The following is a 27,238-nucleotide window of genomic DNA, read 5'->3' as shown; positions in this document are numbered from 1 at the left end:
ACCTTGCCATTACTAATACTCTTGACATTCTTGCCCGAGTCATGAGGATCCACCTGAAACATTCCTCTGAGCGCAACACCTGGTACGACTGGGAACTTGCAGCCCTGAAACGTAAGTGCAGAGCTGTGGAAAGAAGTGTCAGACTTCAGGTTCACCCTCAGACAAACTTGCTTGTCGCCTGCTCCAAAGGCAATATATACTCTCCGTCTGCACCAAGAAAAGGGCCCACATCCAGGTCTACGTCTCTGGTGTAGCCAACACCACGGCTGAACTCTCAAATCTGCAGGGAACTAGCCAACCTTTCGCAGTCTCCTCTCACCTCTTCGTCCCCAAGCCTTTTGCAACGCACTGGCCACACACTCCTCTGAAAACAACTCAGGACATCCTGAGCAACCTTGCATCCCTCCCCCCTTCCCCCACCCCCTTTTCTCCTATGGGCTCCCATCCTCCCTCTGCCTTTCTCTCCTCCTTCTCTCATATCACACTTGAGGAGGTCACCAGAGTTGCCCGCTCCATGAAGATCTTCTCCAAACAGGTTTACCCCTGCTCCTCCAGAACCATAAAGGACAATATTGGCTCACACTCGCTGAGTGGTTGCACTTGCAACCACTATTTTGCAACTGGATCTTTGCCCTCCTCCCTCAAGCACTCCTTTGTACGCCACCACCTGAAAAAACCTCCTGCAGATGCGTCTTGTCCAGCCAACTACTGCCCCATCTCTATGACCCCCCCTTCCTTGGGAAACCCCTGGAGAAGCTGGCCTTCCCCAAACTGACCCAGCACACTGAACATATTGGTTGCCTCCATGACCATCAATCTGGATTCCGAGCATCCAGAGGCATGGAAACCGCTCTTCTGAACATCAGTGGGGAACTGCTCACATCTCTGGACTCCAACTCTCCAGCTGTTATCATTCTATGCAATCTCTCCCCTGCATTTGTTACAGTCAACCACTCCATCATCATAAAATGATCCTACGATACCCTAGGTATTTCGGAGCGGGCACTGCACTGGCTGACCTCCTTCTTCAGTGACCGACCATCCATTCCAGATTATTCTGAGCTCTTTCTCCTCACCCACCTCTATCTCCACCTGCTGCGTCCCTCAGGGCACCAGCCTTTCTCCCTGGCTCTTTAACAACTACCCTGCTCCGCTTGCACACCTCATTTCCACCTTCTCCCCTCACTTCCAGTGTTATGCAGATGACACACAACTCTTCTTCAACCTTCCCTCTGATTCTCTTCTTACTTCCTCCATCATCCCAGACTGCCCATTTGCCATCCAGTCCTGGTGTACTTCCCATGATCTCTGCCTCAATGCCAGCAAGACTGAGATCCTTCCTATTGGGACTCCTGCTCCCTATTTCTGTCCCTCACTCTGGCCATCTTCTATGGGCTGTCCCCCTTTTTCTTCATCTGAAGCCAGAAACCTTGGAGTCATCTTCGGCTCCTCTCTTTCCTTCATTCCTCACATTCATGACCTTGCCAAGAAGTCCCACTTTCAACTCCTCTTCCTTTCTTCACCTTACCCCAGAAGCTCAATGTCTCTAGAGCTCTGGTTCGCTTTAGGCTAGATTACTGAAATAGCCTTTTCCTTAATCTACCTTCTTCCTCTTTATGACCCTTCCCACTAATCCAGAATAGGGCTGCTATACTTGCCTTTGGCCTCAAGCCCACATCGCTCCAGACCTAAAAACTCTCCACTGGCTCCCGGTTGCAGCAAGGATCAAATTCAAATCCCTCTGCATCATCCACAAGACTGTCTGGGGACGGGCCACACTTTCTACAACTTGCTCTCACTAAATACTCTCCCTCGAGATCTTTACGTTCCTCCTGAACCAACTCTCTGTGTGTTAAGTGCTTCGCTAAACAGCAAGCTGGTGGCCGATCTCTTTCCTCAGCTGGCTCCCTCCTATGGAACAGCCTTCCCCTTCCTCTTCGTCTTGAGCGAGATCCCCTCAAATTCCAGAAGCTCCTCAGGACTATCCTTTTCACCTTCTCCTTCCCTTCCTCCATCCTTTGCTAAGTCCCACAGTTGCTGAGATTGGTGACAAGGGCCCTTATGTATCCACCCAGTTCCTGGTCTCCAACACCCGATTGCCTACACCCTCCACCCCTCCCACCACTTTGCCTTGTCACCGACTGGCCTATGTCACAACAGGACTGCACTTATTTATTGAAGGTTGACCACTCCACCTAGGCACTTACAGCTGCTCACGCCCTAGTACTTCCCTCTTGATACACCTAGCACTTACCCTCCCACTCCCTCATCCCTTCTCTCTCTCTGCACGTGCACGTTCTGGATGCTCACAAAGCCTAGTAAGTCTGCCTCTATCTTTCATTGTTATATTTATTTTTCATTCCCATGTTCCCTGCCTGTTGCCCTGTGGGCGCTTTGAAACACAATTTACTTGTTGTATAAGCGCCTTACAAATGCACAATGAATAAATAAAATAAAAAAAATACGAGTAAGTTAAAGCTACTCCTGAAGAGAAACTATTTGATTTCCAAAGAGGTAACCACAAGTAGGTCAAGAATAAGTTAGGATTACTATGAGTAATGTCTTTGTGAATCAGCCCCCAAAGTCTGTAGGCACCTTCCGATGTGCTTAGGTTGATGTTACAGAACATAAAGGGTAGAAACCAGCCCAGTGCAAGTTCAATAAGGAAAGTTTTGCTTTTAATCAGAGGTTTCTGCTCTTTAATTAATCTATCCCCCCCTTACCCTCAACAGATGTTACATTTTTGCTCATTGTTTGGCCAACACCCTGGGAGTTGCCCAAATCGTTGGTTGGAGTTAGTCTTTAGGGTACGGGACATTGGAAGCCAACACGTAGTTAGTACATGTAGAAAAGGTTCAGGAAGCCTAAAGCACTCAATACAAAAAAAACTAAAAGTAGGGGTTTATGAACCCCTTTTGAACATGGATGATGCCCGGGAGGACCCTGCTGAAGTCAAGGAGGAGAAGGTCTATCCAGGACTGGGATATTTAGACCATCCTATCTTACGATATGTAAAAGCCCCCATTTTATTTTAAATTTGGCCTACCCTGTGTACTTTAAACCTAATAGAACAGTTACAACTGAAATCAATGGGCTTGGTGTGCTTCTTGAAAGTGAACAGATAAAGCAAAAGGTTTAATAGCTGCCACACAGTGCCTGGATCATCTTTATAGTTCAGGCTTTAGTTATTGCACACATCGATGCACTTATGCCTATCTTTTCAGGGCTCCCTCAAATCATTCTCATACTGCTAAAGGCAGTTCTCCATGCAAGCTGGTCTTTGTTGGCCAGGAAGTTTGGTCTTGCTACCCCACCCTGAAATACCTTCACTAGCTCCCATTGGGAGCCAGGATAATGTTCAAAGTTCGATATTTTGCTTATGTTCTTTATACGCAATGTCCAGATATTTGGCTTCTAAGCTGGTGGTCTCAGGTGGAACTAAGGGTTAATGGATTTGAAAAATACAGGTGCAGGATGTTCCTAGGTGTTGCTGCTCATCCAAGCTGAACAGATATTTAACAGGAGCAGCAGTCACATGCTGTAATCCCCTCCCTCCTGCACCCAAAACAATACCCTCCCTTCTTGCACCCAAGAACCCACTCTTCAGATTTCAGAAGTTGTTGAAGAAGATTTGGGATAGGGCCTTTTAAAAATGCCACAGTACTTCTCAGCACTTTTGTGGATATGTTGTAATTTTCTGGGCTTGTGCTTTTTAAGTTTAGTCAGGCAGGGACAGTTGTATGTGGATGTGCTGCTCTTGTTTGTATTGTGATTGATAACCATGTAAATGTTGAATTTGGCACTATTTGTACAGTGATCTCACATAGCTCCTTGATTTGCTTGTGCTACGTAAGACTTGACAAATTAATTAATCAATCCTTAAAAATTAGTTTTTTTATTGTTTAACGTGCCATACAGCAGAACAATGTCTGCTTTTTAACACCATACATAAGAACAAAAAAGAAGCCCAGCTCAAGAAAGAGCGTGCGACATCGCAATTACATCATAGCATCATCATCATAATCATCTCACCAACCTATTCCTCACACATTCTTACCCCCTGGCCTATAACCTGGGCACTGTTCAATTTCAGGGCTTCCATATGACTCTGACCTGATAATTGGTGGTAGAAGAGAATGACTAAGTATTTATATTCTTCTACCACCTCCAATTCTCTCCCTCCAAGACACCACCTCGTCCGCTTTGGCTTGCTGAAATGGGGGCTAAAGACCATCACCTTAGTCTTACTAATATTGATGGCTAATAAATTCAATTCTGAGCATAACCTCAGTCAATCCAAGGATGCCTGAAGGCCCACCGACGTAAGATCCATCAATACTATATCATCGGTGTAGCCAAGCCACTGCATGGGAATGATCCCCAATTTTGGTGGAATTGAGGTTGGATTGGCCAATGCTGCTCCCATGTCAGCAAGGTACAGGTTAAAGAGAAGGGGGCAAGATTGCATCCCTGCTTTCGACCATGGCAGGTGGAAATGCAGGTAGAAGTCCTCCCTGTTTGGTCCGATCTGACCTTAACCTGTGTGCTCTCGTGCAGGGCAATGACCATAGAGAGCAAACCAGTTGGAATATTCCAGTCCGGCAATTTCTGCCAGAGTCGCCCTCCATTAACAGAATCGAAGGCCGCACTGTAGTCAATGAAGGCCACATACCTGTTTGTTATGCGTATGCCCCATGCCTTCTGTATAATAGTTGTTAAAGCAAGACAATTGGTGGTGGTCCCCGGCAATGTTCCCTCTAATTATATTTCTCTATGTGCGGAACTGGTTTGCTGTTGTGCGCACATTATTTTCCATGTGCGCAACTGACTAATGAGGTAAGCCACTTTCTGAGCATGCATATTTAGTGAACTACCGTCGCAGAAGAGAGTTTGGAAAGGAATTTCCTCTTCCCAGCCACTTCAATTCTTGAGAAATCTTACAACACTTTTTTCCAAACACATTGGCTAAAATAAAATATGTCATATGTGATTAAACAGAAAACTCATCACCCAGTCTAAGACTGCAACATCTGACACAGTACCTTGCAAACGTGTTATGCGACTGGAAAATCACTCATGTGTACTACAAAGCACAAATATCTCATCATAAACTGATGTGGATGTCAAGAAATTCGGAGAGAATACACATTTGCCAATGGATTAATGACAATTAAAAGCAATGTGTCAAAAAATATGATGATAGGAGTTCAAGTGCCACTTTAATGAAGTAATTCAAGGGCTAGGAGAACATGCTTCTAATAAAATGTATAAGGATGATAATTGCATTAGAATAACTGCACCTCAGAATATGATGATCAAATATTCATGTGCCTCTGCTTGCTATCCATATTACATTGTTCTTAGGGTATTCATAACACCAGCCTTACAGCTAAGAGACATATACACCATCCATTTTTACTCCCTAAAAATCGAATTACTTTTTTACTCCCTGAAAAATCATTTGACTCCAAGTAGAGAGCAAAATCTGATTAGAGCCCTCTGTATACCCCTTACATGGGAAGTTAAATGACAGGGCACATAAGAAAGTCTATAGTTTTACCCACCCCTCCGCACCACAACCTAGATCAAATTAAATAAGAGCCTTAATGAGGTTTATTATAGAGCCCTGCTGAAGAAAATCACATGTATACATATGCCTTTTACGTTAATAGCCTTAATTCATCAGAGATAAAATGGATTGAGCACCTTCTTCAGTAACTATGAATCCCTCTTCTGTAATTCTTTGTTATCAGTTAAATAAGATGGAGGAGGATGCTAGAGCCGATTAACAGAGAACAGATGGTTATATTGAAAAGCCCTCAGCAGCTGAGCAGAGAAAGAAAAAGAAGGTGCTGTTGTGTAGACGGGTACTGCATTTCCTATGCTTTAGAAAATAAGCAACACATTTCCTTCAGTGTACTGCCGGAACGTGTGACTTGGTTTTTGAAATGTGCTGCTTTGTTCATAACCCGCAAGGAGTGATGACCTGTGCTCTTCCACTCATGCCCTTCTTCTGCCCCTGTGCTAGCCTCCAATACTAGTTGATGGAGTGCTGTAAAAAGTAAGGGATTCTATGCAATTAATTTGCAGTGCATACAAGATTGTTTGTAACATACCCCACCCTTATATCATTGTGTAGGATTACACAGTGCTCAGTGAAACTGTTTTTGTATATCAGCACGTTACTATATAATGTTTAAAGGTCCATCCTCTGCTCAAAGGAACTCTGAACACTTGGAAACGAGGTAGATTGTGTGAAAAGCATTCTCCTGTCTGAATATCCGACGATAATCCCAGACATACTCCATACCCATTATCCCTTGTAGGCAAAGTAAATGATATTTCAATGTTGCTCTCCACTTATAGGGTAATGTTAGTAATGCTAAAGTAGGAGATACTGAACATCACATTTGTCTTCTCAAAATCCTTACAGGGCAAATTCATATTTGAGTTTTATAATGCGTTAAATTGCATGTGGGCCGATTCAAACACTTGCGTGACATATGTACAAAGAAGAGGATGTATGAGATAAGGTTACACATCCAGGTAACCTGCTTACTTACAGTCAGTGTCTGATATTTTAGCTGGTAGTTCGATTGTATCGTGTGGGTTAAGCTTTTGGTAAGGCAAAATGAGTAACAGAAATTTTGGCACGTGAATGTTATTCATATTATTCATATTACAACAAACATAAAACAAGTGGATGTAGGTACACATCTGCTAACCTTTCGTAGAGCAAAGAGGAAGAGTCAAGGTTGTCCGGTACTATCGTGATGTGTTCTGGGGCAGAAGTTAGAGTCATAAGGTAAAAGTGTGGTAGAATCAAGCATAGGAGTCATGGGTGGGGAGGGAACATTATTTGGTTAATGTGTGTTGGCATATCTTGGTTAGATTCTTCTGTTCATGGAGCCAGTTTTTCATATTCGTTTTTAACCTCTTATGTGTGCATTTTGCGGTTAGAGATTTAAGGTTTTTATGGTCACGCTTGCATAGTAGTGTAATGCAAATTAGCAGAATATCAAGATGATTTGCTTATTCTGAGAGAGCAAATTTCAATTAATTCTTGTGGCTTGTGTCCTGTTAAATATTTTTGAATAAGTGAGAATTGTCTGTGTGCGCTTCTAAAAATCTTCTGAGCGGCCCTCAGAAGGAAGCTGGGCAAGCACACATGTGCACAGCTTAGAGGGAACACTGGTCCCGAGTCCCCTATGGAAACCAGTTTGGTTATGGGGACAAGGTTGGTCTGTTCTGCCCATTCCCGAAGCTCGCTCAGCAATGTACGGGAAAAGATTTTGGATGAAGTGTCCACCATTGCGAGCAGGCGATAGTTGCCGAGTCCTACCAGCTATCCTTTTTTCATATAGGGAAAATTATACTATCGTGCCGTGAGGGGAGAGGACCTGGCACTCTTCAATCCAATGAAATAGCTAATCAAGGGCTATTGCCCAATGTTATGTTATGTTATGTTATTTGGCATTTATATAGCGCTCTATATATCAATGGTATGACCTCAAAGCGCAGGTAGGTTCAACGCCCTTGGGGATCGTAGTCCAGATTAGTTGAGAGAGTAAGGTATCATAGGGTGCTTGGGTGCACCAATTATGTGGACAGCCGATGCAATTGCCTAATGGTAGCTGCAGCCTAGCATTATGTGTGGTGGTATTGTATATCATTTGAATGTGGGCAGTCTGGAAGATGGACACCAAAACTGGGTTCTGGTTTCGTTAGGCCTGTGTAGGTTGCTTATGTGTGCCGATAGGCCCAGTTTTCGTGGGTTGTAGCTGCGTTTTATTAGAATGATAGATTAGTTCATGGAGTGATGTTCGTATGTGCGCAGCTGGGCCAACATTGATCGAGGGGTGTAGCTGCACTCGAATTGTGTGTGGTGTAGAGTAGAGAGTAAGCATAGTGAGATGGGAGGAGAGTGTTTGGGTGGAGTTATAATCTAAGGAGCTCACTATTCCGGATTTCAAGCACACGTTTGCTTAGTAGTGACTTAATAAGCATATTCAGTGGCGTCATTGCTTGGTATCTCATTGAGCATATGTCATAGGGTTGCAAGATCTTGGTTGCCTCAGGTGGTTATATTCTGCATTACAGAAAGAGACATGTTTTTAAGGCTTTACGGAAGGTCATATAGTCTTGGTTGTGTCGAATACATGGGGGGGAGAGATTTCCACAGAGTTGTGGCCAAGGTTGAGAAGGCGGATCCTCCGATCCTAACAGAGTTAGAGGTTGGAATCACTAGAACGAGGGCAGTGTTTGATCTTGGGGTGCGAGATGGGAGGTAGGGTTTTATCTTCTCTTGGAGGTACGTTGGGCCAGTCTTGTGCACTGCTCAGTGAGTGAGGCATAGGGTCTTGAAGGTGGCCCTTCATCCAACTCAGAGCCAGTGGAGGGTTCTGAGAGCGGGTGAGATGTGGTCTCTGTGTCCCAGTGCGAGGAGCAGTTTTGCAGCAGCATTTTTGGAGTTTCTTGAGTTGGTATGCCGGTGCACCCAGGTATAGGGAGTTGGCATAGTCCAGTCTCAACATCACAATGGACATAACTGCGGAAAGTCTGTTGGGGTAGGAGAGGTACGGAAAGGTGCATCTGCAAAGTTTGAGGTGGTAGTGACAGCATTTTGACACGTTGTTGATTTGACGGGAGAGGGTTAGGCCTGAGTCCATAGTGCAGCCTAGGTTTTTGACCATATCCGAGGGGCAGGGAGGGGGGCTGAGGGAGGGGGGCCATGGGAGCGGCTGTGGGAGAAGGGCAGTATTGCCGCACACCATGATTTCAGTATTATCAGGGTTCAAAAGAAGGTGTTTTTTTGTCATCCAACGGTCAATATCAAGGAGACAAGCTTCAAGGTCGGGATGAGGGATGGTGCTTGTCTTGGGGATTCTTAGGATGATTTGGGTATCATCAGCGTAGTTGTAACAGGAAAGGATGTGCGTGCGGATGAATCCTGGTAGAGTGGTCAGATAGAGGTTGAACAGGACAGCAGATAGGCATGCGCCTTGGTACTCCAGTGTTCACCGGGTGATCAGATGAGACAAAAGGGTAGAGGAAGGTTATTTGTTTCCTATTGTAGAGGAAGGAGGCAATCCATTTGAGAGCAGTGCCTCGTATTCCTCGGGAGTGGAGGTGGTCAAGGAGGATTGAATGGTTAACGTGTCAAAGCTGCAGAGATATCGAGGAGAATCAGTGCAGTGCAGCCCTCAGAGTCTGAAGTGACCTTGAGATCATCCCAGATCAAGATCAGAGTAGTTTCTGTTCCAAGTCGCGGTCTGAAGCGTGATTGTGCGCGGCGGAGGAGATTGCTGAATTCTACCAAGGAGTTGAGCTGGGAGTATGCAGTCTGGTCAATGAGTTTCATGAGAAATCTGGTGTTGTCGATCGGCCTGTAATTCTTGAGGTCAAGGGGGGGGGGTCAAGGGATGCCATTTTTAGAAGTGGCTTGACATGCACTATTTTGAAGGCCTCAGGGAAGATGCCAGAGGTGAGGGAGTCGTTTAGTATGGCTCTTGCATGTTCTCCTGCGCCGCTAGAGGAAAATATTTCTTACAGGATAGAGGCGGGGTGTGGGTCGAGGGACGACCCGGATGGTTTGCTGGTTGATAGAAGATCCAGGAACTTGTCTCTGGAGATGGGTTTGAAGGAGTCGAAAGTAGGTAAAGTGGGCGTCGGGGTAATGGGATCAGGAGGGGTCGGTGAAAGGAAGGGGGAAAGCAAGGACAGTTTGGTGTTAACGGTTGCCATACTGACAAGTGCAGTGTTGTAGAAATGAAGGGAGATGGATTCGCAGAGTGATTGTGTGGTGGTGAATTGGGCAGAGGTGAACATAGGTTTCACAAATTCCGAAATGATCATGTGGTGTTCTTTGCTGCGGTTGCCACAGTTGAGCATTTGTTAATTGTAATAGGCTTTTTTGGCCTTTCAGATTTCAGCTTTGTAGTTACGATGGTGCAGGGCAAACATGGATCTGCTGAGATCAGTTTTAGATGTTCGCCATTTGCGTTCAAGAGAGTTATTTTGTTTTTTGGCATTCCTCAGGTGGGGCGTGAACCATTTGGGGGACGGTCCTTTGCGTGAGGATGCGGGGTGCAAGGGGTTGAGAGGAGTCAAAGGAATCAATGGTTAATAGTATATCAAAGGGTAGTGATGCAGGGGGACCAAGAAGCAGGGCTTCGGCTAGGTCGGGGAGGAGCTTAATTTTGTACCAGCATTTGAGATCAGGGGTGGGGGCCGGGGGAGCTATAGGAGGGTGGCAGGTGTGTGGATAGAGAAAGGGATGGCAAAGTGGTCAGTCCAGATGAGCGGTTTGGGACAGGATATATAAACCAGGTCATGGGAGCTGAAAATTGCATCAAGGGAGTGCCAACCTGAGTGGGTTGGACCAGTGGTGTGTTGGGAGAGGCTGAGCGCATCAAGACTGTCAACCCGTGGATGAGTCATGGGGTTGTTGGGCATATCAAACCAGATATTGAAATCTCTTCGGAGTGTAAGAGAAGAGTGATTTACCAGAATGGTAGCTATTGAGTCACAGAGATTGTTGGCCAAGTGTATGTTGTATCCAGGGGGTTCTGTAGATGGGTAGGAAGCTGTGGGTGAAAGACAATGGTAGTAAGTGTTTTACCAGAAGGGATTCACAGGAGGCATTGCATGCCTGGGATTTGACGAGTGAGACGAAGAAATGGGCTTTGAAGAGGATTGCAACTCTGCCTCCCCTGGAGGGTCTATTGTGGGCGATAAGCGAGTAGCCAGGGGTGAAGGCTTTGTGTGCTACTTTGGCAAAGGCATCGGAGAACCAAGTTTTGGATAAAAATGAGGTCGGGATTTCAGAGGAGAGGAGGTCAAAGATGCTGTGTTTGTTTTTTGCTACCAAGCGGGCATTAAAAATGATGCATGAGACTTCTTGAAAGGAGGAGGTATTCATGATGCTCATCGCAGGGGGAGCTCGGCAGACATGGGTGCCCGATGGGGTGGAGGTTGTGGTAGGATCATTCAGGGTGGTTGAAACCGGTTGAGGTGGGAAAGGGGGGCGGCTGGATGAATGTGGACTTTGAGTGCTGAGTGAGATGGTTAGGTCGATGGGGGGTGGGACGAGTAGGCGGGCGGAGGTAAGATTGTGAGAGAAGAGGGGTGGGTCAGGGGGGTTTTGGAGGGTGGAGAGTGGATCATTTGAGGAGTGGATGTTTAGCCAGGGAGTTTTTGGATTGAGTCTGGCGGGCTTGGGGTTTAGGTATACTGGGTGAGAAGTCAAGAGAAAGGGGTGGAAACTGGGGGAGGGGACGGGAGTTTCTGAGGGGAGGGAGAGGCTGGGTGGTTGGACTGAAGCAGAAGTGGTGAGGTGTGGAGGGTCGAGGGAGAGGACCAGTCGCATTTCTGGCATTTTGTGGGTTTAGATGCCATAGGAGTGTGAGAGAAGGAGGGGGTGAGATGGGGAGGAGAGGAGACTACTGTTCTAGCAAGGGCGAGATGAGCTACTTTCAGAGAAGGGAAGGGATATGAAAGGGGGTCTGTTGGTGGGCACTGAGTAGGGCTTAAGGGTGAGGGAGAGGGTGGCATGAGAGGTAGGATGAGAGGGAGGGGAGTTCCTCAGTGGGCACAGAGATGGTGTGGTAGTGGAGGTGGATTTGCGCTGTCTGGAGTGCCAGAGAGCTCCTCTGGCTTGTGTGTTTTTTAAAGGGCATGGTGTATGGGGTATAATGTCCTTTCATTGCGGGATGTTTTTTCTCTTGTTTTTTTACAGTGAATTTTTTTAATGAAAGAAAATCACATTTTTTAGGGGGTTGGAATACTATATATTTGGGGTGTGGGTGTTCAGGATCATATAAAAAAAGAAAAGTGGATGTGGGGCTTGGGGGGAAACCCCCGAAAAAAAAAACATTTGAAAATCTGCGGTAAAAAAAACTGCAAAAAAACATCCCGCGATGAAATGACATGCAACCGGTGTATGGGCGGGGGGTAGGAGGATGTTCTCAATAGATGCCAGAGGGAAAGTGGATGTTCATGTGTTTGGAAGGGATGAGGAGTCAGGGATGAGCGTTTGAGGAGGCAGATGTATGGCATGCCAGATTGCTCCTCTGATCTTAGAGTTGGACGAGGGATGATGGTAGGAGAGTGGGCGGGTGGCGTCCGGGTGTGTTTTTGTACGGGGGCATCACAGATTGTGACTAGATGGGGGATAAAGCGAGGGTCATGAAGTTGTGTGCTAGAGTGCAGGTTATGAGTCGCTAGGGGTGAGTTATGGGGTGAGTGGGGGTATGATGCAGGGAGTCCAGGGATCAGGACAGGTTGGAGAGGAGGTCTTTGTTGAGCTGGGATCTCCATTCTGGGGGGAGGTGAAGGGCAGAACCTAGAGATTGATGTACTTCTAATAGTAGATGCAGTGGCCTTAGATGTGGAACCTGCGTCTAGATTCTGGACACCAGGACAGTGGGAGAGGGCCAGAGAGGGGCAACAGTAGAAAGAGGGAGAACCTGGAAAGAGGGAGAAAGGTCCTAACACAGGGGGATTCTAGAGAGGCACTCTATAGATGGGGCACAGTGCAGAATTTACAACTTTTAGGTATGCGACACAGGTCTAAAAAACACAGTTCTCTTAGAGGAGGACGCAGGCCAGTATTCGCAGTATTATCACAAGGTCTCTCTAGGTGTGTGTCAGTGTACCATTAACAACTTCTAGGTGTGTGGCACAGGCAAATAAATCACAGTACTATCTCAGTGGACACTTTCTAGATGTGAATCTATCTAACAAGAACAATTTCTAAGTGCGCGGCACAGGTAAATAAATCACAGTACTATCTCAGTGGGCACTTTCTAGATGTGAGTCTGGCTAACAAGAGCAATTACAAGTGTGTGGTGCAGGCAAGTTGATCATAGTAATATCTAAGTGGGCACCCTCTAGATGTGAATCAATGATACAACAACAATTTCGGAGCGTGCGGAACAGGTAAATAAATCACAGTAATATTTTGGTTGGCACTTTCTAGCTGTGAATCAATGTAACAAGAGAAATTCTAAGTTAGAGGCACAGGCAAGTAAAACACAGTAATATCTCAGTGGGGCCTTTCTAGATGCGAGTCACTGTAGCAAGAGCTAAAGTGTGCAGCGCATGCAGATAATGCACAGTGCTATCTCAATGGGCACTACAGGCAAGTAAAAGAGTAATATCTCAGTGGGCACTTTCTAGATGTGAGTCAATGTAGCAAGAGTAGTTTCTAAGTGTGCGATGCAGGCAAATAAATCACAGTTCTCTCACAGTGGGCACTTTCTTGATGTGAATCAATCTAACAATAACAATTTCTAAATGTGTGGCGCAGGTAAATAAATCACAGTATTATCTCAGTGGGCACTTTCTAGATGTGAATCAATGTAACAAGAGGAGTTTCTAAGTGTGCGGTGCAGGCAAATAAAATACAGTGCAATGACAGTGGTCACTTTCTAGATGTGGATCAGTCTAACATGAACAATTTTTAAGTGTGCGGCACAGGTAAATAAATCACAGTATTATCTCAGTGGGCACCTTCTAGATGTGAAACAATGTAACAAGAGCAGTTTCTAACTGTGAGGTGCAGGCAAATAAATCACAGTTCTCTCACAGTGGGCACTTTCTACATGTGAATCAATATAACAAGAGCAATTCTAAGTGTGTGGCACAGGTAAATAAATCACAGTATTATCTCAGTGTGCACTTTCTAGATGTGAGTCAGGCTAACAAGTGCAATTCTAAGTGTGCGGCACAGGTAAATAAAGCACAGTACTATCTCAGTGGACCATTTCTAGAGGTGAATCAATGTAACAGGAGCAGTTTCTAAGTGTGCGGTGCAAGCAAATAAATTACAGTGCTATGACAGTGGTCACTTCTAGATGTGGATCAATCTAACACGAACAATTTCCAGGCGGGCGGCACAGGTAAATAAATCACAGTATTATCTCAGTGTGCACTTTCTAGATGTGAGTCAAGCTAACAAGTGCAATTCTAAGTGTGCGGCACAGGTAAATAAAGCACAGTACTATCACAGTGGGCCATTTCTAGATGTGAATCAATGTAACAGGAGCAGTTTCTAAGTGTGCGGTACCTGCAAATAAATTACAGTGCTATGACAGTGGTCACTTCTAGATGTGGATCAATCTAACAAGAACAATTTCCAGGTGTGTGGCACAGGTAAATAAATCACAGTGATATCTCAGTGGGCACTTTCTAGATGTGAGTCAGGCTAACAAGAGCAATACTAAGTGTGCTGCGCAGGTAAATAAATCACAGTGATGTCTCAGTGGGCACCTTCTAGATGTGAATCAATGTAACAAGAGCAGTTTCTAAGTGTGCAGCGAAGGCAAATAAATCACAGTTCTCTCACAGTGGGCACCTTCTAGATGTGAATCAATGTAACAAGAGCAATTCTAAGTGTGCGGCACAGGTAAATAAATCACAGCAATATCTCAGAGGGCAGTTTCTAGATGTGGGTCGGGCTAAGGAGAGCAATGTGCAGCATCCCTTTTAATAAGTGAGCTGAAAATAGCATCCAGGCCCAGGGCTCTTGATGAATTGCTACTTGTGATCAACTTCAAGATATCACTGGGCTCATTTTTATATTGCCATGTTGTTTGTTGGATTGTGGATAAGGCCATGATGATCAGTGTTCAATCCAGGCTGGTTTGGGAACCCTGATGATGTCCCGGGATGGTTCTATATCAGTACACTCTACAGCCTTCCAGAACCTTCGGGCATAGCACCATTGATCATCCCAAAACCAGCAGAATATACCACACTTGCCCATTCCAGTCCCGCCTGCAATAATTAGTTAGTATTTTATCCACCTCAGGTGTAGGGGATGAATTGTGTTCCAATGACACCAATTCCAATTCCTTAGGGATCTTAGAATTAATATGACCACAGATGATGCATGGTGATCTTCCCAGGTGAGCATCAAGCAGTGCTTCTACCTCCACTAATACGAGGTCATGATCTAGTCGATAGGGAGGGTCATAGACGTTGATAACAATAAGGCCACTAATTTCCCAGTTATTCGGAAGTAGTCCAGAAACCTTGCCCACCAAGATGTTAGGGGAGGTAGATTTAAGTTCCTCTATAATTAAGGATTTTTTAATGCCCAAAAGTAATCCTCCTTTTGGGCATCCCGTTCACCCTGTGCTGCCTTTTTACAGAGAAACTGCCATCCATTGACATGAAGCAGATTTGAGAGCCATGTCTCCTGCAAGGCCACCAGTAAGTATTGGTCAATGTGGGCCATCAAACCCTCTCCCTCAGAGGTGGGAGTTACCCCTTGTGTTCCAGCAAATCAACTGGGGCGTAGTCTCTCGGCTAGGAAGTCATTTTCCCATGTTGGGCAACAAATCTCGCCAACTAGGACCAGTGTGCCTCTTCCCCCCGTAATGCAGTATCTGCCCCTACGCCTGATGGCAAGCTAGGGTCACAGATCTGCTCACAACTTTGGTCATGGGTGATTTCACCTTGTGGTGAAGGTTTCAAATGGTTACTAGGTGCATATCTAGTGGACGAAATCTCTTTCCATATTCAACATCAAGAGCAAGACATTCATAGCCCAAACGATTCAACCATTCAGCATGATCTACGATATATAGCAAAGTACTGTTGCAAAAAAAGAATAATATTGATGCGGGCCTAGGAACATCTTCACAAATATCCACAACTTAAATGTCATTGCTCTCAATATGTCTTAGTGGAATGATGCTATGGAATAATTCCAGTAAGCACGAACGGTTTAAGGATAGGTCACTGTTGCCACCAAATAAGCTCTGTATTTGTAATGCCTGGGTACTACTAGCACATTTCCCCTCAGATGGTCCGGGGCATGGAGTCGGGGCGATGTGGCATTAGGCAAATCAGCGTCATCATAGGCGTAGGCTTCTTTGGAGCCCCAGAAGAGTGTTGAGGGCGTGAAGCAGATTGGTCCACCACATTCATGCCATTGTTTGCCAGACAAGAAGTAGGCTTCTTGAGAGCCCCAGGTCGTTCGGGAGAGTGTAGAGCAGATTGATCCACCACATTCGTACTTTTATTTGCCAAACTAGAGGTGTCAACACAGGCCTGTGATGGCAACCCATGTGGTAAAGAATGGACCCCTGTATCTTGGAAATTGGTCATTACATCCTTGGCCTTAGATGCACCCTTCTTATTGCCAACATCACAGATTCCCCTATTTGGATCAATTACCTGAGATGTAGGAAACACAGCAATATTTAAGCCCTCAATTTCCTTATCGATTACTGCAGTTTGTTAACAGCGGCTGAGTTGGAACGTTCAAAAGCTTAAGGCCAAAGAAGGAAGATAGGGCAGAAGTAGATCCGAAGGACACAACTTTGGGAGGAACTGGATTAGTGCACTTCAGTGCTTTCTTCATTCTTTTCTTCTTTGTGGCCCGTGTTTCGTACATTAGCGCCTGACCTTGGGTTTTCTGCCTTGTTCGTCCAATGGCAATATGGCATTCTCCAATCGCCATGTTCCATACTAGCAAATTAGCAGGCTTTGGTGCGGCAGAAGACAAGTTGACCAACCCCTGACGGTTGGCCCTTGTGGAGTTCATTAATAAGCTAGAGTCCTAGATCCAAGAATTGACATCTTCCAAATGTCCTATCTGGGCAACAAACTGAGCATTCAATGTCGCAAATAGATTGCTATTCTTGGACAATTGGTCAACAAAAGTGTGCAGATTGTCCTCCACGGACTCGCACTTAACCGTAAACATATTTTCTAGGGTGCTAAACATAGACTCAGTTGAAGCGCTTGCTGTCCAAGTTCAGATTAGCCAGACCATTGTTGGATACCAATGGAGGGAGATCATTTGTTAAAAAAAGTCACTGGATGGGGACACATAAGATCAGAGAAGTCGGCGGTACTAAATTTTATTGTCTGGGCGGAGACTTTTGATTTGGTGCTGATGAGGGCTCCTCAAACTGCACAGTACTTTGTTGTTGCGCCGCCAAGGCCACTACTTGGTTGTCAGACGTCGTACCCATCAGGGCATTCACTACTGAGGCTATAGTTTTGGAGCAAAGGCAAGAAAGTGACGACAATAGCCCCGCTGAAAGCTCTTTATTTAGGGTATCCATGGCGTCCTTTATATGAGTGCTAGTAGGCTTGGTGGGCACCACCTGGGACCTGGGAGAGTTAGTGACCGGAAAGAAGTCCGTCAGTGGTTTGGTGAGAAGTTTATTTGCCGCTCCTCATTTTATAGACATTTTTGCCAGTTTGACCGTTTGTTGGCGGCAAGCTGGAACTGCTTCCTGGTGTTAGCTGTGGGGTTGTCCTTGGGTGATAGATCCTCAGTAGCAACCCAAGGTGGGCTTCAGGATACATTCTTGGCATCCCTCATCCGAAGGGCTCAGGGCAAACAGCCAGCCATCCGTGCAGGCTGCTTCCTTTGTTAGCAGGGAGTCACGTAAGCAGGGCGACATGGGGAGACAAGTAAGTTTGGGCAACTCTGTTGGCTCCGTGAATAAGAATGGCTCAGATGGAGCTTGTGTAATTGCGGTTGTACTCGTGCCGAGGTATAGCAGTGGCGGCAGCCATCACACTTATCTCAGGCATACTCGACCGCTCTGATTCAGCTTTCAGTTTCGCTTTGATACTGCTTGGTTCTGTTTGCGGTTCACAGTGTTTTCTTGCTGCATGCTTCTGAATCAGACTTCCAGCGGATCAATAGCACAAACATTGGAGGGCAGGCACCAAATTAAGGGAGAGTAGAGGGGAGGGAACAACCACAACTCTGATGAGTAGCAGGGGCTCAAAGATAGTCCCTAACACATAGCGGAATTCCGTACCAATCAAGTACAAGAAATACAGCGACAGCTCATGCAGCGCAGAACTTTCTTCATGCTGGTGACTGATGCAGTTGCAGGTGGTAGTATTGAACTGTCCCAGGCAGTCACAGGGTCCATAGTATAATAGTGGAATGGTGGAAGCTATGTAACTGTGTAACTGCACACAGCCGCACACTGCGCACGTATCGCGCCAGGTGCTGATTTTATACAGGACACGCCTCCAATACGGTGAAACAGCAAAAAGACTCCGTTCAGGACTCCAGGCACCTCCAGGCTCCTCTCAGGCTCTGTGTAACTGCACACAGCCACACACCCAAATGAGAAAGTTATTACAATTGCTTGGAAGAGTTCTGCGATGTGAAATGATACAGGAAGTGCAGTTACTGGTGGGTGTGGCTCGTGATGCAAGAGAAGCCACAAAACGCCAAGTTATCAAGAAAATGGAATCAGTGCATATATGAAATCCTATAACATAACCAAGAATATAAGCCAGTTGTAAAGTAGAACAATGTGCCATGAATATAGTCCTTTTCTATTCCAGAAAGGATTCCTTTGAAACATTTCCTTATATAATGATACACCAGGGAATTAATTTGCAGTAAATGCATGCTGAAAGTACAAGCTCTGCAAATCATTACAAAAAAACCTCTGCATGTTCATGAATTTATGCCAGTGTGATGGGGTGTCAAGTTGCACTCATGCCCTGCATTAGTATTACATGTAACCAATGTTTAGTGTCAAAAAGTCACTTGTACACACTCCACACTGAGCAGATTTTGCCTGATGAGTAGCCTTCAAACTCATCCTTAACAACTGAAGAGACACCAGAATGTATTTATTTAAAACCTAGTCAATTGTTATCTACATTTGACCCCTGAAAAATGTCGAAGAATAGTTGCCATTTGAAGACTGAAATATGTTGGGTTCAGTCGACCTAGAGTAGGTCACTGGTTGTGTACACTGACACAGTACCATTCATTTATTTATTTATAACAATCACTGGGAAAGCAATGTATTTTTGGCACAAAACACTTACAAAATGTACCATTGATAACAGAGTGGAGGACATTGGTCCTTTACAATGGGGTGAGAGAATGTGACTTGTAGACCAGATGTTGCAGGGAATGGTTCAAATATAAACCAGGGACGAGGAAAGGACAGAATGACATAGTAACAGGATGGTGGAAGTGCTGAATAAAGGAAGGAGGGGGTGACGGAAAAGTGCTGTACAGTTGTCCATGAACGATAGTGAAAGAGGAAAACGTGCTGCAGTAGCGTATAGAGTGCTCAGAAACAGATTCTTCAGAAAAGAGAGCTTTAAGGTTGGATTTTAAATAGTGGTTGAGTCGGATTAGTACAGAGAGGGAGAGAAGAGCAGAAGCTAGAGGGAACACAGGGGGCTCGAGTGGTGGCAAGAAGGAGAGTTGAGCATGATCGAAACAAGCCAGGAGGAGAGTAGGGAGTGAGCTGAGAAGATAGGTAGGGTGGGGCGAATCAATGGATAGTTTTGAAGATGTTGAGAAGAAGTTTATACTTGGCCCTTTGTTTCATAGATATCCAGACAATCTGGCGATGGGCAGAGGCGGTAAAGCGAGAAATGTTTAAAAGAGGGATGACCGCGAAGTTGAAGACTTTACCCAGAGGGGAAAAGGCATACTTGTGAAGGCTATACAGGAGACTAGAACACTAGTCAGATCTAGAAAGGACTAAGGAGGAGATTAGCTATTTAGCAGTATTGAAAGGAAGATGATGACAGATTTTTCTGATACTGAGGAGGTTTAGTCTGTCTGCAGTGACAGATTTGGAAATAAACAGCGAAAGGTTGTGTGATGGGTCAAAGATTACACCAATGTTATGCAGAGTAAGGACAGAGTAAGGACAGTAGTCAGGAGAGAAGAGAAAAAGAGAGGGAGAGGAAGAGATAGCCTGTTTGGCTGGGAAGTAGAGAACTTAGTGGAGCTGAGCATGAGTGAGTGATCGCCATCTAAAATATGATGGAATGGGAGACAGTTTGAAATTGTTTATAACAGTTTGTTGGAAAAGAGCTGACCCATAGAGAGTGAAGAGAAGTGGACCAAGGACAGACCCTTGGGGAAATCCAACAGTAAATGTGGGGAGGTAAGGATGTTCCAGAACCCTGAAAGTGTCTGGGGGCAAGGTATGAAGCCCACCAACTGATGCCATTATATCTGATGCTAAGGAGAGTTAATGTAGAGAGAAGGTCAGAATGGTCAACAGTATCAGTAGTTAATGTACATCAGTTCATATAGCAACACATGTATATGGACTCCAAAAGTTCCTCAATCATGTATAAGGAAAACTGTATGGGAAAGGGTACCGAATATGATTTTCCAGCTCAGTATGAAAGTGCCAAAGTGTATGCAGAAGAGTGTTTGTTTAAAAAGATAGAGAGGCAGAGTCGGGTAGGTGGTGTGGGTATTAGCAAGGAATTAATGGAAGGCATAGGAGCTTAACAGAAGTGTTTATGAATTGCACTGTGTACTTCACTTGCAAATTACATAATAAAAAATGAGTTCAAGATGTACATATATATTTTTCTAGCTATTAAAAAAACGGTACATTTTGGCTAATATCTGTCCAATATTAGCTTTCCTATTAAGGATGGGTTAAAGCTTCTGGCAGACCAACTATGCAATCATTCTGGAGTTGGTGGTGGGGGGTTATGCAGGTGATTTAGAGCATCTTTGCTGCAAACAGATTAGCCAGCTCAGCTATCATACTAGGACTGGAACCTGTTAATAGCAGGCAGCTTAACAAACAGAGTTACCTTAATACGACCAGAATCAGTAATTGCGGAAATAACTCACCAGTTCTTGCTACTTCATACAATATGCACCGTCATCCATGTTTTGCTAGGGTTTAAGGGCTACTGTTTACAAGCATTATATGTAGAAGCATTGGAGCAGTCAGATGAAATATAACTTCTGAAGTACATTTGAACCGACTTCCCTCGAGGTTGTTGCTAAAAGGTGCTATTAACCCCTATGCTGTTACTTATTTACCACCCTGTAAAGGACGAGCGGCTGACACGTGAATCTTAGGGAAAGGGGCTTATTAAAGGTTTGGAGAGTTGTAGTGCATATAGTGACAGAATGATAAAGTCGCAGTTGGCTACTGAGGCCCCCTCTGCAGATCTCTTGTGTGTGTTATGAATGATGTCACCTACATGCTATCACTTTAGAACACACTCCTTTTCACTAGCCCTTGCCCCGTGAGGCACACACACTCACTGATGGCCTCTAGAGATAGCAACTCTTTGTATTTGGGGAATGACCATGCATGGTGTGGTGCTGCTTGGGGAACGTGCTGCAAACAACCCACAAAGTGGTTGCTGTACAATAATATCGTAAATAAGCTTTGTTGGCTGTGTCCAACAGTGATGCTAAACCACAGTCCAGGATGAACAAAAAATACTGTACCGTTCTTTAATGATAGTTTACAGCTTTCTGTCTCTGTAAATGTGTTCACCAAATGGACACTCAGTGTCATTACTTGGGGTAGGCAAAGCTTGCAGCGGCCTGGTGCCAGCACTTTGAGTCGCTGGATCAACTGTGCGCTGGTTCAGAGACTAATTTACCAGCCCTGTTCCTATTTACCTATTTCTTTTGCTTTGCATTTCAATTGCAACAAAAACAGGACAAAAAAGAGTCTGTGAACTTTCTTTTTAAGGTGTCTGCTGTCAGCAGAACTTCTAAACTGAGAAGCAATTGGTGGTAGATAACTGCGAGTTGGTAATCTGCCGACACTGTTGTTACTGGGGTGTCTCTTAAGAAATGCAAATATGCTGTGATTAGAAATTCTTCTCATGGAAAGATTTCAATCAAAGACAGGCATGGATCAAAAAGAGGCTCTATGGTTAGGCTGTATCCATTTGAATCCTCTTCCTTGATTTCGGACTGTGGTGCACCTCAGGGATCTTGCCCATCTCCTATCCTATTTCATTGTTTAATCTCTATATTAGACTTATTCCTGATTTTTTTTTATCCCAGGGTGGAGTGAGGTTCTTGAACTATGCAGATGACACGATACTCCAGAAGAATATCTGAACCCCATCCAGAATCTGCTTACCAGAGGTGAGTCATGAATGCGAGATAAATGGCTCAGTCTAGAACAGAATTGGACAGAATTACTCCTTCTCTTCTCTGTACATCTAAGGAATAGGACAACATCTTCATATCCTATTTTTCCAATATCTGATGCAAAAATTCCTGCTCAAGAGAAAGAAAAATCTCCCTTGACTCGACCATATCAACGCCAGCTCACACCAACTCTATTATTAGTTTGTCTAGTTACCTTCTTATGATGTTAAGATAGATTTGTCAATTGCTGTTGGAGATGAGTTATGCCACCATCGCTCAGGCCATAATCGGAGCTCAATTAGATTATGCCCACCTAAACTTTCTGGGAACGCGGACGGGCATCCTTCTGCGACTCCATGTCCTGCAAAACACTGCTGCAAGGATTGTCGCTGGGTCTCCTAGACAGGCTCACATTACATTGGTTTTGAAAGGGCTTCGCTGTTTACCGGTGAAAAACAGAATCATATGGCCTGTTCCCTGATTACCTTGCAAACAGAACTAAATTGTATCAGCTGAAGTGGCAGTTGCATTCATGTCACACAAGGCTAGTAGTCGTGCAGTGCTATAAATGGAAAAAAGTTTCAAACCCAAGCCACTGCCCTTGTAGAATTCTCTTCCGGCTCAGATTCTTAAGGAAGAATGTTGCATGATCTCCAGTATAAGACCAAAATCCTTCTTATTGTTTTGCTTCTGCCATTAGCCGCCCAACGACGCAAGGAGTAACTCTGTAATACCTTTTTGGGGGTCACTTTGCACTTTATAAATCTAAATAAACATATAGACATAGAAACGGGGGAGTGCATGACAAGCTCCATTCTGTGAAAAACAAGGACTTTAGGGTGGAGACCTTATTATGCATTTTCTTTTAGTGGTAATTTTTAGTCTCTATAGTAAAGCTGTAAAACCCAGATAATATTTAATTAAGCTCCCGTTAACACATACTTCTATGACATAGAGCTGAGAAGATGTGTGCTTTAGTGCCCGAATGTCAGTCTGGGTCCTAATCTCATCTTCACCACTTAAAACATGTTTGTGTTCCTGGGCCAATCATTTCATCTCATTGTAACTTCACTATCTAAATTGGGAGTATCTAGAAATCATTATTATATTATATTATATTATATTATAATTGTAATCGTTCTTTTATAACACGCTTACTACCAGCAAGTGGTTTCTAAGATCGTGGGTTGGACACAGCCACGATCTGGGTTTGAACTTGTGTTGCGCTGTGTTGTCTTGCTTCCAAGACAAATGCGTTGCCCCCGAGCTATCCTTCCTCCCCTTTCAGTAAGAATTGTGAGCTGTTAAAAAAAGTCTCACTGATGGTTTACTAGAATATAGTTATTAACAAATCCAACATTTATGGGTTGTGGATTGTGAAGATGGTTTCTTTGTTGTAGGATTGCAGGACCTTGACTCTGTTAATTTGGAGGACACACTGAAGGTGCTGGCCAAGGTGGAGTACACAGTCCAGAGAAACATATTGGATTTTCCTCAGCATGTGTCTCCCAATAAGGATATGCGTACAGTGAGCACAGATGCTGACAAAAAGCTCTCAGAGTTAGATGACGATCGGACAAGATGTGCGGCCTGACCAATTGCAGGAAACCGTGAGTGCAGAGTTTTTGCGGCCAGAGATGAAGGGTTACCTGGAACAACTGATTAAACTAGGCAGGAGGAATGGTCTAAAGCGCCCACTTGAGACGCAAGAAAAAATTAAAAGAGATTAAAAAAAATCTCTGGAACTTCTGCGTAAACTTCATCAAGAACCTTACAGAATACATCACATTCCTGCTATTACCTAGGGAGGAGCTTGGAGGACTCCCATAGGACTTTCTGTGATCCCTGGAGAAGACTGAAGATGGCAAGTTGAAGGTCACCCTAAAAAATACACACTTTTTCCCCTTCACAGAAAAATGCAATGTGCTAGAGACTCGATGGAAAGTGGAGCAGGCCTTTAACTCCAGGTGCAAGGAGGCTGACTTCCAGATTCTCTAAGAGCTTGTGGAATTAAGCGCACAGAACTCTAGACTGCTCGGTTTCAGCACACATGCTGACTTTGTCATTGAAATGAACATGGGAAAGGCTAGAAAAACTGTGGCCAACTTTCAAGATGAACGGTCACAGAAACTGAAGCCTTTGGGTGAGCAAGAGCAAGCGGTTCTCCTGGAAGTGAAGAGGAAGGAGTGTGGGAAGCAAGGGCTGGAGTTTAATGGGAAGGTCATGCCTGGCACATATGCTACTACATGACCCAATTGGAGGAGATCATGTACAATGTAGACCAGAATGTGCTGGAGGAGTATTCTCCTATGGAGGTGGTCAGATCTGGCTTACTTGGTATTTACCAGCAGTTGCTGGGCTTAAGCTTTCAATTGGCATGAATATGTACATTGTATTCCATTAGGGATACCACACTGGATCAGATCATCAGCAAGTTTTACCTGGACTTGCATCCAATGGAGGGAAAATATGCTGCTTTGTTCTACAGCCTGGGTGCTTGTTGCCAGACGGCACAAGACAGAACTCTGTAGCTACATTGGTTGCCAACTTTACCAAACTGACACCAGATGCTCCTTCGCTACTTCAGCATGATGAGGTCAAGACCTACTTTCATGAGTTTGGACATGTGATGCACCAGCGGTGTTCACAGGGTCGCTGACTGTGACTATCTGGTGGTTTGTTCCGACAGCTATCTAGGGGCAGGGTTCCTCTCTGGCTGGCTCCTGCTGCCTTGCTGGAGTTTCCTGTATGTTCAATAGAGCTACAGGCCACTGCCTGTTCCTGCACTTGTGATCTACCCACTCCATGGGCATGCTTTGACATTGACCAGTCCATGTGCTTGGCTCTAGCTTGTTAATTGTCTGTGCTTCCAAGCATGCGCTTCCCCTCACTGTTATTTTGTTGAGGGGAGGATTGTTTTTGTCCACTCACATTTTTGTTCATTAAGTTGCTGGACCTGCATGTTGACTGCATTATGGACTATCATTGCTATTTCTTTTTTTATATGTCTTACTTTCTCTCTGTCTCCTTTTTCTTGTCTGGTATTAATTGACATTTCCTTTAACTCTATGTAGCAACCCATTAATTTTGTAAAGCACCTTGGCGAAGGAGCTCTAGAAATAAAATAAACAAACTTACTAACCATACAAATAAACATTTGTTGCTTCCAAATGTGTAGGTCCTCTGAAGATCCTGGTTACAGTGATGTTGCAAATTGCTGCAAAGAGGTTCAGTAAATGAAATCTGGCTAAAACATATTTACTGTCTTTAATGCCTGAAGAGGGTCAATTTGCTCTTGTTATGCAATTAACTAAAAGGAAAATCATTGCAAACATGGATTACCGAACATAAATAAACATTTAGGAGACTGCACTTTAGACAATGAACATATGCATGCGATAGTGAAAGTCATTTTTGGTCAATGCAGTCTACTTTTCTGTGTCTACTTATAATTTTTAGTAATTTCATTACATGTTGATAAAACTTGCTTTTGTTTATAGTGAAATGGTTTTTATAATGTTGGGGTGGATTTGTAGTGTGGGGTTCCCAGTAAAAGGGTGCACTCTTGTGTGCTATGTTCTCTAGAAACTGTCCTGCAGACACTTCTCCCAGAGGCTTGCCCCTCTATTTCCATGTTTTGACGCGATTGGGAATCACAGCCAAATCTATAGCTGGTAAAAAGATTGCCAAGTATAACACTTTTAGGCAGTTATTCATTTAAAGGTGCACTGTATTGCTTCTAAACTAATTTACTTACTGTTTCACACAATCTAAATTAATTGCATTTTTGGCATTGAAAACAAAATGACTGCCCTGTATGTGACAAGAATATTTTTTCTCTAAAAATGTTTTCTTGTCAAAAGGGAAAATGACAGCAGAGGTACTGACTGGCAGGCATATAAATAGCACGAAGACACAGCATGGCACATGCTGCAAGGAAACCATTATTGCATTATCAATTATTAATGCATACTTTTCTTGAGTGAAAGCACTGTTGGAGATCAAGGAAGAGGGAACGGCACCCGCACGCAGACTTTCATGGAAGCACCGGCACCGTTATTAACGGTGCCGGTGCTTCCATGGACCCCATTCCCATTGAGTCCTATGGGACTCAGTAGGAATGGGGACTAACAATTACTGCCGCCTGACTTACCGGACCACTGGGCTGTAATGCCCCGGTGTTTCCAGGAAGTTAGGCAGCAGTAAATCATCATGAGTCCGGCGGCAGCCTGACGGTTTTACCAGCATGGCTACCGCCGGACTAGTAATGAGGCCAACTGTTTAAATACAGAGGACAAGATTTAGACCAAAACACAACACCGAATTAGTTCTTTTGCCCATCTAGGAGAAACTAAAAATGAACGGAGAGAGGGACAACACATCAGCTCTTTTTTTACTGGACCTCTCTGCAGCCATCGACCAAGTCCACTAATCCATTCTTAAACAGCAATTCTATGATTTAGGCATCAGAGACACAGTGCTAGACTGGATTTTTTCCTTCTTTCAAATTCGCACACAAAGCATCTTTATCAGTCCCTACAGCTCTTAATTAATTAATCTTTTATAACGTGCTTAATACCGGAGACCAGTCTCTAAGTGAGAGACGCATATTCGAACCACTTTTGCTCTGCGTTGTCTTGCTTCCAAGAGCAATGCGTTGTCCTTGAGCTTTCCTCTCGGCCCTCTTACCCAAATGATTGCCTTTTTGAGGTCCCTTAAGATTCTACCATCTCACACCTGGTTCTTCGCCTATACTTAATACCCATCCCAGACTTTTTAAGATCACTCATGCTATAATTATGCAGGTGCAAATGACACTCAGCTCATTTTAAAAATCCCTGCCAATAATTTGATTGATACAATTCTTCAAAAAGAACAATGGATGGCCTCAAACTATTTACTACTGAACCCAGAGAAAGCAGAAGTGCTCATCACATTCAAAATTCTCCATCTCCGCTGCTACCAAAGCAAAGATTTTAGGAGTGATCACGGATTGGAAACCCTGACAAGAACCACAAATGAATGCTGTAGCTATACAATGTTTCATTCCACTCAAAACCCTCAAGGATATATATCCTTTCCTAATGTTCTCCCAAAAATTCCATTACATTATCATTCTTTCCAGCTTGATTATGCCAACAGTCTGTAGTTTGGCAAGTAAGAATGCTGGAGGACTGAGATACCGAATGCTGCAGCCAGACTGCTACTAAAACTCTCGTGCAGGGATCACAAAACCCCAGCCTTGATTTTATTATACTGGCTGCCGGTAGCCTGTGGAACCGCCTTGAAGGCCTTTACTTTCAATGCTGTTCATCGCCTGGGACTGTCCTTCTTGAGGAAAAGATG

The 27,238-nt window shown here is 44.4% G+C and overlaps 1 protein-coding gene and 1 pseudogene across 1 annotated transcript in view; one reads left to right on the top strand and one right to left on the bottom strand.

Moving 5' to 3' along the window:
- ABI3BP (ABI family member 3 binding protein) overlaps window positions 1–27,238 on the bottom strand; it is a 1,926,231-nt gene that overhangs the window by 419,598 nt on the left and 1,479,395 nt on the right. The gene's annotated exons all lie outside the window — the stretch shown is intronic.
- LOC138526561 (thimet oligopeptidase pseudogene) lies at window positions 42–24,551 on the top strand (annotated as a pseudogene).

Source organism: Ambystoma mexicanum, chromosome 7p, assembly GCF_040938575.1.
Source record: "Ambystoma mexicanum isolate Mex_15411 chromosome 7p, UKY_AmexF1_1, whole genome shotgun sequence".
NCBI lineage: Eukaryota > Metazoa > Chordata > Amphibia > Caudata > Ambystomatidae > Ambystoma > Ambystoma mexicanum.
This window is presented reverse-complemented; position numbering and strand designations above follow the sequence as displayed.